Source organism: Cervus elaphus, chromosome 14, assembly GCF_910594005.1.
Source record: "Cervus elaphus chromosome 14, mCerEla1.1, whole genome shotgun sequence".
NCBI classification, from domain to species: Eukaryota; Metazoa; Chordata; class Mammalia; order Artiodactyla; family Cervidae; genus Cervus; species Cervus elaphus.
The window spans coordinates 23,662,861-23,680,578 of record NC_057828.1 but is presented as its reverse complement, the minus strand read 5'-3'; the positions used below and the strand labels follow the sequence as shown (position 1 = coordinate 23,680,578).

At 40.9% G+C, this 17,718-nt stretch overlaps 1 protein-coding gene across 3 annotated transcripts in view; it reads right to left on the bottom strand.

The window, feature by feature from the left end:
* Positions 1–6,589: 6,589 nt before the first annotated feature.
* The window catches only part of SPATA17 (spermatogenesis associated 17), a 240,313-nt gene continuing 229,184 nt past the window's right edge, over positions 6,590–17,718 (bottom strand). Inside the window, exon 11 of one of the 3 annotated variants that reach the window (XM_043924404.1) lies at positions 6,590–7,347. The gene's annotated coding sequence lies outside the window, so the exon portion shown is untranslated. Of the gene's footprint in view, positions 7,348–8,174; positions 10,341–11,833; positions 12,135–17,718 lie in introns of those variants that run through there. The other 2 variants (XM_043924406.1, XM_043924407.1) reach the window with 2 other exon arrangements.

Sequence of the window (17,718 nt, the reverse complement as noted above, 5' to 3'; positions counted from 1 at the left end):
TCCTGTCTCAACCAAACAAGGAAACAACATTCTAGAGGACTAGAATGTTACAGGGACTACATGAACGAGCAGATTTTTTTTTCTGAAAAGGGCCAGATGGTAAATATTTTAGGCTTTGTGGGCAATACATTCTCTGTCACAAGTACCCAGCTCGGCTATTGTCCTGCAAAAGTAGCTGTGGACAAGACATAATCGAAAAAGCTTGACTCAAAAACCTTTACTTACAAAAACTGGCAGCTGGCCAGATTTGCAAGCAGTGCTTCTGAAACTTGAATGAATGGGCCTCCGAACTCCCAAGGATCCTGTGAAAATGCAGAGTCTGATTCTGCAGGTCTCCAGGGGTACCTGATGCTGCATCCTTAACAGTCTTCCAGGGGCACTGCTGATGCCGCTGTTAATTGGACTCAAGGTAGCACGGGTGAGGACAGCCTAGGACACTTTTCTGATCCTCAAACTCTAGTGTTTATTTTATTCGGCTGGTTAAGTGGTGCGCTGTTTAAGTCCTTCCAGGATGCTCTAACAGACGTAACATATACTGGTGGCTTAAACAACAAATATTTGTTTCTCACGATTCTAGAGATTGAGAAGTCCAAGATCAAGGCACTGGCAGATTGTGTCTGCTGAGAGCTGGCTTCCTGGTTCATAGATGGCTGTCTTTCTGCTGTGTCTTCACATGGTGGAAAGAGTGAGGGAGTTTTCTGGGGTCTCTTTTATGAGGGCACTAATCCCATTCATGAGGGCTCCACCCTGATGGCCTAACCACCTCTCCAAAGACCCCATCTCCAAATACCATCATGTTGAGGAATAGGTTTCAACATATGAATTGGGGGGGTGGGGTGAGCGGTGAGGGACACAAATGTTCAGTCTGTAGCAGCTGACAACTTCTCAAAATTAGTCAACTAGCTCATATTAAGGATATATTTACCAGAATTCCCTGGTGGCCCAATGGTTAAGAATCCACCTGCCTACACAGGGGACCTGGGTTTGATTCCTGGTCCAGGAAGATTCAACATGCCACAACTAAGTCTGTGAGCCGCAACTACTGAGCTCAGGTACCGCAGTTCCTGAAGCCCATGCACCTGGAGCCTGTGGTCTGCAGCAGAAGAGAAGCCAGGGCAGTGAGACACCTAGGCGCTGCAGCTGGAGCGTAGCCCCCACCCCCGGCAGCTGGAAAAAGCCTCCGAGCAGCAAGGAAGACCCAGTGCAGCCATAAATAAATCAATTTAAAAAAAAGAAAAAGGAAAGGGAACACGTCTTGATACATTAATAAAAGGATGTATTTACCATTTCTTACTCCATGCATCTTTGATGATCTGTGTTTGAGTCTGGAACTAAAATCTTAGTGAATTTAATGCTGATTTTGCTTAGGCCCAAAGCAGTTCTTCCCTGGTTAGGTTCTGTGTCATTGTCTCTCTCTCATTTTCATAATAGATGAGATCTTAACTTAATGGGATCATTCTAGAATTATACAAACTGTGAATTGGCCATTGCCTCCCACTTTCCAGGATGAAATTTAGTTATACACTGTCCTAGCCTACTCCCGGAGTAATGATTTCCTGTAATGGCCTCCTACATCCCCTAAAGATGCCACTCTATAAAACCAGTGAAGGGGGTCCCAGTCAGCTGTAAGGTGATGGCATGTAGTGGATGTTAATTGGCCTCCCCCAAAGTGGAATTAGGGCTTCCTGGTGACTCAGATGGTAAAAAATCTGCCTAAAATGCGGTAGACCTGGGTTTGATCCCTGGGTGGGGAAGATCTCCTGGAGAAGGGAATGGCTACCCACTCCAGTACTCTTGCCTGGGAAATCCCACTCCAGTACTCTTGTCTGCGAAATCCCATGGACAGAGGAGCCTGGTGGGCTACAGACCATGGGGTTGCTAAGAGTTGGTCATGACTGAGCAGCTAACACACACACACACACACACACAATGTAGAATCAAACTTACCTGCTCACCCGGGTACTGATTGCCTTGCTCTTTGAGTAGAAAATTTCCTTCTCTGAGGGTGTGGCAATCATGGCTCTCAGATTCATTTTGGCTTCCTTGGAACAGAATTACCTGATCCTGCTCAAAACATACCTCTATGTTTTAGCATTTCTTTTCCCAAATAACTTCAATACAATACTCCACAATTAACCCACCTTCAACCCCAGCTGAAACTGAAGTGGTAAGCACTATAAATATGTTCTGTTTACGGAAACATTCTATTCTGCTTTGCAGCCTGATCTGCTGAGTTTATTTTGGATGTGGTTTAGCTTCTGAGCCTAGGAGAACAACAAGAACAACAAACCCAACATCTTCATAAGCTTAGATCTAAACTTGAACTCTCCAGAAAATTAAAGGAATTCACTTTCTGATTTTTTTCCCCTAGACCAGGAGATTCCATAAACCTTGCTAACTTCTTTAGTTTTTCATGTTCTTCTTAGTTAGCAAATTGTCCTTAAATTCTTTTTGCTGCAAAACAAACTCATCTCCCTTTTCCTCTTATTTTAAACAGCTGCTAAACACTACTTATCCAGTAGCAATTAGCCTGAACTAATCTTCACAGTCTCCTGAGGGACACTCATTTTCCAGAGATTTGGGTGGGGATATTAGGCAGAGTGGAAGGGCCAGAAGGGAGTGTGGCTTGAAAAAATGCCATTTGTCTTTACTGATGCAAAGATAAAGAGAACTATCACTTAACTATAAGAAATACATAAAAAAAAAAAGTCTTTGTACTGAGAGTGGTCTTTAAAAGCTTACTCTACTACTATGTTGCTTAACAAAAATAAATAAATAAATAAATGAATCAGTGTGTTCCTTTAGAGCTAGATTATCTTGGTCCATCTTGCCTTAGTTTATAGAGGAAGGCAACTAGGCCAAGACCGAGGTCAAATGATGAATAGTAAAGGATTTACTCAGGATTGGCCACACTGTGTACATCTCAAGGAAGGTTCTGGGTCTTTTCAGACTCCTGGGAAGTAACCCATAAGCCCTTGGATTACTGTGCCCAGTGAGACTGCCCTCATGTACCTGGGGACTTTGGGCCATGGCACATGTGCCATATGCTAGCATAGCATCACTAAGAGAACACTGTGATTTATGTTGGAGACCTTGGGCCCTGGGGTATCCGACTGACCTCTGGAGACGCTGGAGGTCAGCCACATCTATGAATCTTTGAGACTGATGTCCAGTAAAGACCCTGGACACCAAGGCTCAAGTGAGCTTCCCTGATGGGCAATGTGTCCTCCATGTAGCATTACCGGGAGAAATAAGTGCTATCTCTGTGACTCCACTGGGAAAGAACAACCAGAAGCTTGTTCCTGGTGTCATGTGGACACTGACCTATGATCATTTAGGGACAGTTTCAAACCGGGGCAGGGGGTGTGTCTGTATTTAGAAATAGGAATGTGAAGAGTTGGATGGATTCCCCAGCATGTTATAGACATACATATATTGTATTTAAGTTACATACACATATTTGTATAGAAGCTATCATCTATACTGGTGATAAAGATGTGAATTTTGTCAGATGGTTGGAGGTGCTAGTAGAGGGTAATGTTCCCGAGCAGTCATTCAGGTACAAGCATCAGAAAGAATCCTTCGCAGATGAAAGAACACTATCCCAAGTATAGGAGCTGCATTCAAGTATGTATTCTGCCAGTTATCAGTTCGTGACATTTCGGCTCCCACTTCCATGCCCAACCTGTAAGCGGTCTGCCTTTGTCAGCTGTCTGGTGGGATGTTAAGTGCTGTCAGAAGAGGGCAATAGAGAGTCACAGGGAGGAAGGCCCTTCCTTCCTGGCTTCATAGGCAGGTTCCTAGAGCGGGGGCTGCTCCTCCAACTTGGGTGACTTCTCCAGCACTGGTTCCTGCGACCCTCCAGCCTGAGGCTTCCACGGCATACGCCACTTCTTCAGTGCCAGACTCCTATGGTACATGTGGGCGTGTGATGTGCTCAGTCGTGTCTGACTCTTTGCGACCCCAGGGACTGTAGACCACCAGGCTCTTCTGTCCATGCAATTTTCCAGGCAAGAATACTGGAGTGGGTAGCCACTCCCTTCTCCAGGGGACCTTCCAGGCCCACATCTCTTGTGTCTCCTGGATTGGCAGGCAGATTCTTTACCACTAGCACCACCTGGGAAGCCCCCTGTGGTATGAAGTGAAGTGATAATTGCTCAGTCATGTTCGACTCTTTGCGACTCCATGGAATGTAGCCGGCCAGGCTCCTCTGTCCATGGGATTCTCCAGGTGAGAATACTGGAGTGGGTAGCCACTCCTTTCTCCAGGGGAACCTTCCTGAGCCCTGACCCAGATCCCTGACCCAGATCCCTGACCCAGTGGGTCTCCTGCATTGCGGGAAGATTCTTTACCATTTGAGCCACCTGGAAAGCCCCCTGTGGTATAGGTGGCATCTTCAGCATCTGATTCCTGAAGGATGGGCAGTTTGGCCTCAGCAGTATGGGCAGCTTTCTGAGCACCCAGCTCTTGCACCACAGTCTTTCCAGTGTCTGACCCTTGCAGTGTGTGGCAGTCAGCAGCACCACCAGGAACCCTCACACCCCACAGCAGTTTTGCAGTCAGAGCAGCTCCAGAGAGCCACCTCCTGTGAAGAGCTTTCCCCAGCACCCTAAATGATAGACTTACAGCAACTTTCTGCTGGTTCAGAATCCTGAGCCAGAGTCAAGTCCACCAAAAGCCCCAGCAGGCAGCTTCTCTTCCTTAGATGCAGTGTATTAACCATGGGGCTAGTGGCTGCTTTTTTGTCTGTTATTCCTATATTCTTTAGAGTTCTTTGCACTTCTCACAGGGCTTCCCAGGTGGCTCAGTGGTAAAGAATCCGCCTTCCAATGCAGGAGTCGCAGGAGACACGGGTTTGATCCCTGGGTCAGGAAGATCCCCTGGAGGAGGAAATGACAACTCACTCCAGTATTCTTGCCTAGAGAACCCCATGGACAGTGGAATCTGGTGGGCTACAGTCCATGGGGTCGCAAAGAGTCAGACATAACTAAGTGACTGAGCACGCACACACATGCAAATACTTCTGACTAGCCCACCCTTGGCACGCCAGTCTTACATTATGGTTACTATTTTTCTATGTTAAACTCACATTCCAATTGCTACATGGTTTTGTATCCTGGTTAGACCCTGACTAATACACTCTGGTGTCTACGAGTCATTGCAAAGTAACTTATATCAGAGGGATTAGGGATTGCATAATTGTTTTTATTTTTTCCTATGAAATAAAGTAGCCATGTAATCTGTAAATTTTGTTTCCCTTGCCAAGCCTGCTATTAAAAACGCTGCTCTCAATGATAGGTCAGATTTATTGATGTATTACCACAGAGCTCTATTCAGAAAGCTCCTTCAAATCCATGGCTTTCACTAAGCACAGCCCCAAAGCCAAAATGACTTCACTGTACAAGCCTCTTTGGAGAGCATTATATCAGAGAGCATGTAAAGCTTTGGGAAAGTGATCTCATTCAATCTCCTTTCTCCTTTTAATCACTCTCAGCTTACCAAAGTCTAAAAGAACTTTCAATGCCCTTTTCCATCTTCTGCCTCTGTGGGCCTGTCATCCTGGGCCTTTTTGAGCAAAGACAGGGTGAAAAAAAAGGTGTCTAAATTCAACCTCTCAAAAACATGACAGGGAGATTAGACATTTGAAAAATCTTCAGATTTCCTTGACAACTGTAATAAAGGTTTGAAGAAGAAGAAACAGCAGGAATGATGTGGTCACGTCCCCCAAAGCATCCTAAATATTAGTGAGTTTACAAGACGTCATGCCTTAGAGACTCGTAGGGGCTGAAAGGTAGTTACATCCCACAGAGGCAGAAACAGACGACCTCTTCTAGACCTTGGGTTATTTGGAAATCTCCTTAAGTAGGTTTAAATATTGTTTACTTATAAACTGCTATGTGAATAGACAGCCTGTTTGATCAGATGCTTTAAATGATTTAAAGCCTTTTTCAAAGACTTATTTAATGAGGAAAAATGAATGCCAGGTTTTGGACATAGTCCATAATTTACTACTGTGAATGATTTTGAAGTAAATTTGTTTATTGTTAGAGATCCAGGGTGACAGATAGTTTTCTCTCTTCCAGTAACCTGCATCGATGCTAGCTTAGGCTGATAGCATGTCTGGAACCCAGCCTTTATTTGGCTGCATCATAATACTCCATGGGCTTCTCAGGTGGCTCGGTGGTAAAGAATATGCTTACCAATGCAGGAGATGCAGGTTCAATCCTTGGGTTAGGAAGATCCCCTGGAGAAGGGAATGGTAACCCACTCCAGTATTCTTGCCTATAGAATCCCATGGACAGAGGAGCTTGGCAGTCCATGGGGTCACAAAGAGTCAGACACAACTTAGCAAATGAACAAAAACATGGAATAACAGTGGTATGTTTGTAAACTTCATGCCTTTGAAGTCACCTTCCCATTCATTCATTCTTGTATGCATTCATTGAGTGATTCATTTGTTTTTTTAAAATAGATATATTTTTAATATTTTATATATTTACATAATGGAACCCTGTCATGGTCTACTGTTTTCAAATGTTCTCTTAAGAGGATGTGAAAAAAAAAAACAACACATAACTGAGCTTGAGTTACTAAAAATGGTATTTAAATAATGACTTGACTTGGAATGACTCAGATGAAACCAGCCTGTAGCTTTGTAGCTTTGAATATTTCCATTCTGCTCTGGGTTGGTTTTACAGTTTGTATCATGGGGACAACAAATATTTTCTTCCTAATTCTTGTAGTGAAGCACCTCTCTAAGCTCCTTGTCACACGAAGCATATCATTAGATTTGCTTTTTAAAGTGAATTTTGGATAACGAAACACCAGTAGACTTAAGAGAAGTTTGAGTTGGCTCCAACTTTTCTCTACCCAAGTAAAAAAATATTCCTGAGACTTAATATATCATATATGAGTTCTGCTGGATTTATCTGTTGGCAGTTTTAGATGTCTGAGGATAAATGCAAGTCACAAGCAAGCAACGGTCATTTGGCCAACCACCTGAGAATATATTCCTGATTCAGTTTTGTGACTCAAAGAATACGGGATATAAATCTGCTCCTTATTTTCAGAATGAACTCACTGCTTCAGTCCTTCCACACTGCTGCCTTTAATTAGAGTTTCTAATCAATCATCTCTGTGTATTGTTCCACGTCCAGAAGTCCATATTAATAACACGTCTGCTTACTTTATAAGAATTTGGTGAGAAGTTTAATTTCAGGATGTGACTCCATCTGGCCTTGCCAACGGTAGAACTATAGAGGGATGAGTTGGTAGTAAAGGGAACACCATCTGTTTCTGAGAATTTAGTTGATCTCTGCCATGATGAACAGGAACTCAATTGCAGGACTGAAGAGCCAAGATGGAAAACAGAAAAGTGAAGAGTTTACTGGGTCTTCTGTCTAATTAGGAGCACAATTTTCACAACATGGATCAACATCATAACCAATGAGCAAAAGGTTTACATTATTCAGCAAGTCACTTGGAAGAAATCACATTCCATATATTAATATTTGTCTTTTCTGTCCTCCTCTTTGCTAACAACCAGTTGTTAAAAGGAACTATATACTTTATATATATATATACACATATATATATACACACACACACATACATATATATTTCTTTAAAGTAATAACCTGTTGATCCATTAGCATTGAATCAATCAGGCACGTACAGTGCAACTTGAATCAAATGTTTAACTAGTTAGCTCAGTCTATCGTGGTGCTATGTTAATAATCCCAAAGTACTAAACCTTACTTTTAACAATCAAGTAGTGTTACATTTAAAGGGATTTCATTTCATAACCAGAACTCCATTCTTATCCTTAGCTAAGGAACTCAGAGATGCCATGAAATAGAGATGATGCAACCATCACATTTAGTCAAGAGGACTTCTAAGTTCATGTCATAATTATGATGACCTAGCTGAATTATGGACTTCCCTGGTAGCTCAACTAGTAAAGAATCTGCCTGCAATGCAGGAGACCCCAGTTCGATTCCTGGGTCGGGAAAATCCCCTGAAGAAGGGATAGGCCCACTCCAGTATTCTTGGGCTTCCCTGTTGGTTCTGACAGTAAAGAATCTGCCTGCAATGCAGGAGACCTGGATTCGATCACTGGGTTGGGAAGATCTCCTGGAGGAGGGCATGGCAACCCACTCCAGTATTCTTGCCTGGAGAATCCCCATGGACAGAGGAGCCTGGCGGGCTGCAGTCCATGGAGTCACAGAGTCAGACATGACTGAGCAATGAAGCCCAGCACAGCACAGCTGAATTATAACCATGGACAGAAGCACATTACAAAAATCGGTGAGAATGGTTTGGTTACTGGATGAAACTGGAAGCAATTGAAAGCATCAGTGATAAAGAAAATCAATGCAAATAAGCTTATTCTCTCTAACCATCTGACATCATATTCATGGATAGTGTTTGAAGGTGATGATAAAGGCCTCTTTGAACTCTCTTTTTCTTAGGCCTCTGTGACAGTCTACATTATTCCACTTTTTCCCCTTTACATTCTCTTCTATGCTCTATTCCTAGGCTTCCTTTTTAACTACTTTGGTGAACTAATTCCGTCAGTGATTCAGACTTAATCTATATTCTGATTGATGCCTAAATCTATATTTTGGGTCCTGACTTTTCACCAGAACCACCACTTCATAACTTCACATTCTATAGGACATTTTCACTGACATATCATACACTCACTTCAAAGTAAATTTATGACAGACTTAATCATCTTCCCTCCTAAACCAGGCCCTTCAGCAAGATTTACATGGTACCAACATTCTCTGAGTCAACAGGACTCTTTATCAAGAATTCTTACCCATTTCGCCACCAAGGCCTTCTTTCAGGCCAACTATCTCCCTGGAGTTTTTGGTTTTGTTTTGTTTTTTTTTTTTTCAATGGAAAATTTACTTACGTAATAGTTTTTCCATTCTTAATAAATAAAGGCATTTGGGCCATCGTTCTAGGTAAACAAACTCTTGTTATAGTGATTTCTAGCCATAAGGAGAAATACTTGATGTTTATTTGGTCTGTGCCATCAGCAAGCATATATGGAATATATAGATCAAGTGGGGAGAAACTGAGCACTTTGTTATTGTTTGAAGGCAACTTGACTATTAAAAAAATAAGACCTAACAAGTTTAACGCTGATTTATCACAGATAGGCCCTCCATTTTCACACCCTAACTTCTTCCCAGAGACTTGCACCCAGAGAAAGAGCCACAAACTTGTATTAATAATTATCCATCCATAAATTGCAAAGGCTTCCTGGTGCTGACAGATGGAGAAATATGTACTCTGGGTGGCCTCTCTGAAGTTTGGCAGTAGATGAGCATGATCTCATGCAACAAAGATAGAACATTCTCCAGTCCTCTTGGCAGAAGGTGACGATGAGTGTAAAAGGAGATTAAGCTTCTAAGCAATATTTTCTTCTAAAAACCTCCTTTCAGTATTTCATAAAGAAATAGCTCTCCTAAATGAAACCTGCTGTGAACAGAAAGCATATATAGCTGTCAAGGGAGGATATTCTGGATTGGAGGTGTTTGACACAAGCTGTGAAATATATGGACTTGAATAAAAATGAATAGAAACTAATTAATCCTTTCTTAAACTAAGCCAAACAAAAGTTCTGACATAATGTTTACAGATACCACTCAGTCATTCACTTTTACTGCCTTGTTCTCTTAATAATCTAGCACCGAGATTCTTGCCAAATATGGGTATTTTGCTTCCAATGATCTGCTCAGAAACAGTTATTTTTAATGGAATCTGCATCATCAAGGGCATGGTTGACATCCTATGTAATTCTTTAATTTAATTCGAAGGAAACACTGACATCAACCTTGGACCAGTACCCAAACTAGAGCATGTTCAAATTATTAAAGAGCTTTAATCCACTCTCCACCTTCCTCTTCACTGAATTTTATCATATTGAAACCAAAATCCCAACAATAACAAATAGGGTTAAATTCACGGTTCAATTCACATTCCAAAGGCTGGTAAAGATTCTGCCTGCCAATGCAGGAGACATGGGTTCGATCCCTGGGTAGGGAAGATCCCCTGGAGGAGGAAATGGCAACCCACTCCAGTATTCTCGCTGGGATAACCCCATGGACAAAGGAGCCTGGAATCTCCTCAGCCCATGGGGTTGCAAAGAGTTGGGCACAATGAAGGGACTTAGCACATCACATTCCAGTTCCAATGGAAGAGTGGCCGTGTGGGGACCCTGTAGAGAAGGATTCTGAGCTCTGGTCGGTAGAAATGAAGATGGTGATTAGCAATGTCTGCCATGGAGAGGGAATGGTAGAGACAAATTGAGCATGAAGTTCTTGAACCTAAGGATATTTAAGGAGAAAAGAAATCTCAGGTGAGTCATGGAATCTTTTCCAATTGCTTGAAGGACAGTATATGAACAAGAAACTCAATTCATTGTAAAGCACCGAATTAGTACCAATACATGAAGTCTTAGACTTCAGATAACAAAGAAATCTTACATAATTTTAAAAACCCTGAATGGAACATACTCTCCTGAGAGGCAGTTATTCTCAAGACTTCGGAATACTCAAGCAGGGATATGTATATCTTAGAAACAGTCCCAGCAGGTGTGAGAAGTTAGAATCAATGAATTTTTAGGAAATTTACCACAAGCCATCAAACCTCAAGCAATGAAAAAAATCACCTTCGAGAGCAGTGTTTCTTGTATTGAGATAAAAATAAAGAAAAACATCTAACAATTTCAGGTAAATATGTTCAGTACTTTCACTGAAATTTCATTCCAATTAGAGGCAATGTCTGCACCCTGCCGTAGTATTTTAAAAGATTTTTTTAATTAAGAAAATACGTTGAAACTGGACATCTTTTAAAATTTCAGAATTCAAGATTCTGGTACTTCCCTCATGGTCCAGTGGTTAAGACTTCACCTTCCAATGCAGGGGTTGTGGGTTTGATCTCTGGTCAAGGAGCTAAGACCCCCACATGCCTCAAAGCCAAAATATATATATATATATATATATATATATATATATATATATATATATATATATATATATATAAAACAGAAGCAATATTGTAACAAATTCAATAAAGACTTTTAAAATGGTCCACATTAAAAAAAATCTTTAAAAAAAGATTCTAATGTGTAAATGTGGATATACCTGAATTAACAGTCCTTGCCAAAATGCAACTTATCAAAGGCCTTGGTACCATAGATTTGAAACCAATTGGTTGCCCTGGAAGGTTAACTATATGATCAGTTAATGTCCCATCAGCAATCAGGGTCTTTGCCACAGAGTGAAGGAGATGGGGAGAAAATCACAGAAGACAGAGATGAAAGCTGTGTAGTCAGAAGAAAAAAGCCTTCTTGATTATGCTGTGGACTTTCTGAAGTCTTTAATTCTCCCTCTAGCCCATCTTCAAACTGGCATGTGGGACGTACTGGAGATGGATGGTGATGCTCATCAGGAGAAGCACACACATATATCTTGTGGGTTGATTTTTTTATTTGCCAGCTCAAGAGGAGCAGGGAGATTTATTTGGAAGGATGGTAATGAAGGTGGGGAGGCACTAGTTAGACTGCAGTTTCTGTTCCCAATATGTTATTCTCACTTTTTTTTCTCTTCTTGATGCTGACTTGGTCTCTTTATTTCTGCTTATTTTTCTTTAAAGGGAGGATATTCTGGTATAATAAGCCAGTGACTTGAGAGAGAATGGCAGTAAAGATGTGGGACCACAGAATTCCCATGTGTAATTTTTGTTGAGATACTTCAAGTGTTTTAATTGCATTCTACATTTTTATTCTACACACATGTACTTATACATAATTATGGACTGTTTGAAATGATTGTTTTCTTTATTCTCAAAATGAGATTTCATGTTCCTTTTCTTGCTGTTTTGCTTTTGCCCTGCCTTATAAAATGAAGTCACTCGGTGCAATGAAAAAACAAAACAAAAACACAACACTTTCTTCCTTCATAACAGTGGCACAAGGAAATGGGCTGGCTCTGCTGAACCTTAAAAAGTACAGCAAACGAGATCACCATCACCACCTTGATCTGCGCCAAAGAGTGAAACTGTTCACGAAAAGGAAGGAGTAGATTGATAATAGGCTCTTGGTTCCAGGATGCTGTTTCCTGCAAAAGAAACAAAGGCATGGCCTCTGGAGGACTTTTAGCAACCACCACCAGGGGTGCCGTTCCAAAATAACAGCTAAGAGCCTGAGCTGACGACTTGTACTAGGCCTGAGTCCAATCCCAATTTTGCTGTTTTCCATGTGACATGTGTTTACTTGTTTTGGCTTAATTTCATCTGAATATGGGGATAACAAATCCTACCCTTATGACTTCGGAAATATTAATTAGAATAATTTGAACATTTGAACTACACCAAGCAAATGATGCTTAATTATTGAATATCACTGATTTTCAGTGTAAATATTGAGTCAAACAGCCAGATAGATAAGTACATCCAAACACATCGTGAATATCTGAAATCAACTGTAGATGGTTGAAATTTAGTAAAATAAATTTTTGATTCTTATTTACTTTCTCATTTACCCTTAAGGTTTACATCTCTCTGTCAAGGCTTGTCTCTTATTTTTCTTATTTTTGCAGTTGAATATTATCAAAATATGGGATCAGGGATTTTTGAATGTAAAATGCTCTATTTCTTATGTGTGTTTGTAGTTTGAGTAATGAAAGATAAAATGAAAATGCAATTACATATGGATTTTCACTTTAGAAGATTACCCTGAACATTTTGCACATGTATGAAATTTAAGTCTTAATAATGTGGCACAAGAAGTCCCATGTCAAAAGACAGGTATGTACCAAATTTTCTTTGAACTTCATTTTTCAAAAAACAATAATTTTTCCCTGAAAATAACCTACCTCTGAAAATAATTCTACATTATTTATTGTGGTTAGGTGTCTGAGGCTACTCCAAAAAATCCAATCCAACACACATCCCAATTTCTCTAAAAGGGGAACAAAATTTTAGAAACAAAGGACCAGGTTTCATAGTGTTTCTATGAGGAAAAAAAAAATGAGTTTGGAGACTCAAAGTTGTATAACAGAAATAGAAATAGATCTTCCAGCTGCTCTACTCCCATTTTCGTTCTAAGCAACTGTTGGTGACTTCTGAGCCTTTCGCAGGGTGATAGCAGGAGAAGATTTAAGATGGGAAGTCAGTTACAGGGAGAGGAGAAAGATAGGGATGACAGGAAAATATGAGCACGGAAAGCAGTAGCTGTGTGTCCTTGTTTCAAGCTGTCGCCCTTTTTTCTTTTCAGTTATCCTCAGGGAGGACACTGGCAATAAAAATAATAATAACAATGATCATTTATTGAGACACTTGCTGAATTTAGAGGCATAGCCTTAAGTGATTTTAACATGTAATCAGTCCTCTTAATAATCCTGAGAGGAAAGTATTATTACTCTAGCTCTTATAGATGAGAAAACTGAGGTTTAGAGAGATTAAGAAATGGTGCCAAGATCATGGAGAGCTGAGTGACAGAGCCCCCTGCAACGGCCATCAGAGTTGCCCAAACTGCCAACCAAGGGAAGAACCCAGGTCTGGTTGCACTTTGTATGGTTTTCACAGCGTTTTGACAACTGAAATCTTTGTCAGCACCTAAAGTAGAGAATTTTCTTGGAAATATGTCCAGCTTCTCTTGTATTGGGTCTGCCTTCTCATAGGTGGGGCAGGGGAGTAGCTGCCATCTTCAGAGAGAATGGTACTCTCCAGGGTTTTGGTTTGTTTGCCTCCCATCCCCTTCCACTCTTATAGGGGTTCCCTTGTATGGAACAAGTTATTTTTCTCTTGCTGCTAAAGATTCTCTGTTTTTAATGTCTGATTATAAATGTGTCTTGGTGTAGATATCTTTGGGCTCATCTTATTTGAACTCCCTGGGCTTCCTGGATCTTCTTCCAGGAAGATTAGGGAGGTTTTCAGCCATTATTTATTCAAATAAGTTTTCTGCCTCTGTCTGTCTCTCTCCTTCTGAGACCCCTATAATGTGAAAGTTGTTCCACTTGATGTTGTCCCATAGGTCCCTTAGGTTATCGTCACTTTTAAAATTATTTTTTTCTTTTTTCTACTTTGTCTATACTAGTTCCATTGCACTGACTTCCAGGTCACTCATTCTTTTTCTGCTTCATCTGGGCTGCTGTTGAATTCCTCTAGTATTTTTCAATTCAGCTATTATATTCTTTAGTTTTGTGACTTTCATTTGATATTTATTATCCTTTCTATCCCTTTGTTGAAGTTCCCTCCAAGTTCATTCGCTCTTTCCCTGAGATTGGTTAGCATCTTTATGACCGGAATTTTGGACTCTTTATCAAGTAGATAACATTTCCATTTCATTAAGGCTTTTCCCCTTCCTAGGTTTTTTCTTGTTCATTTGTTTTTCATTGCATATATTCATTGCTTATGAAACATGTAGTGACTCAAGATGCTCTTTAAAAAAAAGATTTACTTTGGCTTCTGGACAACGGTTAATGGAAGTGCCAATCGCCTTAGTCTATTGTGTGATAAAGTCGAAGATAGGTTTCCCTCTTTGGGATGATGTTATGGACTGAATGTGACTTCCACCCCCTCCAATTCATATGTCGAAGCCCTATCCTTAAAGTGAATGCCTTTAAAGAAAGAAACTTTAAGGAGGTAATTAAGTTGAAATGAGGTCTTAAAGATGCAGCCCTAAACCCATGAGGACCGCTGTTCTCATTAGATGAGGAAGAGATGCGGAGTGTGCCTGTACAGACAGGAAAGGCCATGCAAGGGTACAACGAGAGCAGTCTGCAAGCCAGGAGGAGATGCCTACCAGAAATACTCCATGCCGACGCTTTTATCTTGAACCTCCCACCAACCTAGACAGCATGTTAAAAAGCAGAGACATTTTTTGCCAACAAAGGTCTGTCTGGTCAAGGCTATGGTTTTTCCATAGTCATGTATGGATGTGAGAATTGGACTGTGAAGAAAGCTGAGCACCGAAGAATTGATGCTTTTGAACTGTGGTGTTGGAGAAGACTCTTCAGAGTCCCTTGGACTGCCAGGAGATCCAACCAGTCCATCCTAAAGGAGATCAGTCCTGGGTGTTCATTGGAAGGACTGATGCTGAAGCTGAAACTCCAATACTTTGGCCACCTCATGTGAAGAGTTGACTCGTTGGAAAAGACCCTGATGCTGGGAGGGATTGGGGGCAGGAGGAGAAGGGGACGACAGAGGATGAGATGGCTGGATGGCATCACCGACTCGATGGGCATGAGTTTGAGCAAACTCTGGGAGTTTGTGATGGACAGGGAGGCCTGGCATGCTGCAATTCATGGGGTCGCAAAGAGTCGGACACGACTGAGCGACTGAACTGAACTGAACTGAACTCCCACCTCCAGTACCATGAGAAGTTAAATTTCTGTTGTTGAAGCCATGCAGTCTGCTATTCTGTTACGGCTACCTGAGCAAATGAATACAGACGATGATGTATTTTTTGTCTGCTCTAACACCAGGGTAGAACTTCATGCCATTCTGAATGCTCTCAAGGTATGTGCCTTTGAACACCCACAGTGCCCTTGATGTTTTAGTGGTCAATACTCATACAAAGTTAATTTTGGTGAATAAGATGGGTGATGGAGTCATCACCAGTTTTCATCAAACACTTGCTAATTTCCTTGAGTAGCTCATATAGGGAATGTAGGAAAGAAAGTACATATAAGTTGATGAACTGACAGTTAAGTCGTTTTTCAGAAGAAACAGACTGCTTCCCCCAGTTATATTCTCTAATAAGATGCCATATCTCATTCTTCTTTCTCTTCAATGTGAAGTCATATTTGGTTCATCTGGATACCTCTATAGTTATCAGAAACGTATGTATGGGGTAGGCAGGGGTGTGGGATGGTGAAAAACGAATATATTACATAGATTGGCTACAGAGCACTTGAATCATTCAAGAGTTTGGGTATCAGTGAGACAGATAAAACTGGCATTCTGAATCATGAAATACTTTGCAGTTCTCAAGGCTATGTCAACAGCAGGAATTCTTTTTCTTGGGTGTAGTGTTATGAGAGAGAGAGAAGGATAGAGAGGAAGGTAGATCACTACATGTGAAACTTGCAGACCAGAGCAGACAATTCACAATTCTCTATTACCCACAATTTTGCTTCTGAATTTCCAGGACAGGTAACTTTGGAGCACTAAGGCTATGCAATAGTTCATAATCTAATGGTGAAAGTTATTTTAAAAGCATGGATTCCCTGAATATTGTGAGTACAAGTAGCACAATTATAATAAGATTCCAGTCTCCTAAGATTATTATTAGAAGAGAACAGGAATTATTTATTCCATTACAATAAAGTAATACATCCTATAAAAAAAGAAAAAAATAATCAGGGTAGAGTGAAACTAGGCTTAGTAAAGTTAGAAACCATCACAGCAAGAGGCCAAGTTGTATACTCCCCACTCACCAAGAACATCCTGTTTTTTTCTTTCATCAGTCGCTTCTAGAGTAAATGAAATTTGATAGTTGAATCATCCATTTTGTCATCTGGTACGAACTCAATGCAGGCTTCCCAGGCAGCGCTAGTGGTAAAGAACCTCCCTGCCAGTGCAGGAGACATAAGAGACGTGACCCTGGGTCGGGAAGCTCCCCTGGAGGAGGGCATGGCAACCCACTCCAGTATTCTTGCCTGGAGAATCCCATGGACAGAGGAGCCTGACAGGCTACAGTCTATGGGGCCCCGAACAGTCAGACATAATGAAGCAACTTAGCACACATGCACGCACAGACTCAGTGCATCAAGTGTCAAAGGACTCGGATCTGTTCTGAATCTAGCTACTTCTACTCAACTTCTCACACCTCACAGCACAAGATAATTCATAACACCTGTTAACATATTTTTCTATTCTACTTCTATTCCCCCATCCTGAAGTGTAGCAAATCCCTCCTTGCAATAAATGTCTTATTTTTAAAAGTTTGTTATTATTACTTATTTGAGTTTTCTACAAACCTACACTTATTATAATTCCCAACATATTTATCAAATTTGGTTCTAAATGAATGGTAACTGTTTTTTAAAAGAAAAGGATTGACAATGTTTTTTTAAAATGAATCTTTTTCAGATGTTGCTGTTGTTTGGTTGCTAAGTCATGTCTGACTCTTTGCAGCCCTATGGACTGCAGCACGCCAGGCTTCCCTGTCCTTCATTATCTCCCAGAGTTTGTTCAGATTCGTGTCCATTGAGTCCCTGATGCTACCTAAGCATCTCATCCTCTGCCACTTCCTTCTCCTTTTGCCTTCAATCTTTCCCAGCATCAAGGTCTTTTCTAATGAGCCAGCTCTTCACATCACGAGGCCAAAGTACTAGAGCTTCAGCTTCAGCATCAGTCCTTCCAATGAATATTCAGGACTGATTTCCTTTAGGATGGACTGGTTTGCTCTTCTTGCTGTCCAAGGGACTCTCAAGAGTCTTCTCCAGCACAATTTGAAAGCATCAATTCCTTGGCGCTCAGCCTTCTTTACATCCAACTCTCACATCCATACATGACTACTGGAAAAACCATAGCTTTGACTACATGGACCTTTGCTGGCAAAGTGATGTCTTGGCTTCTTAATCCTCTTTACATAAAACTTCACAAATTATAAGCTCTTACATAATTCCTCATAAAACCAAACAGTTTAAAAAATTCTAGCTTAGACTATCATAATGAGGAGGGCAACGTTACAGA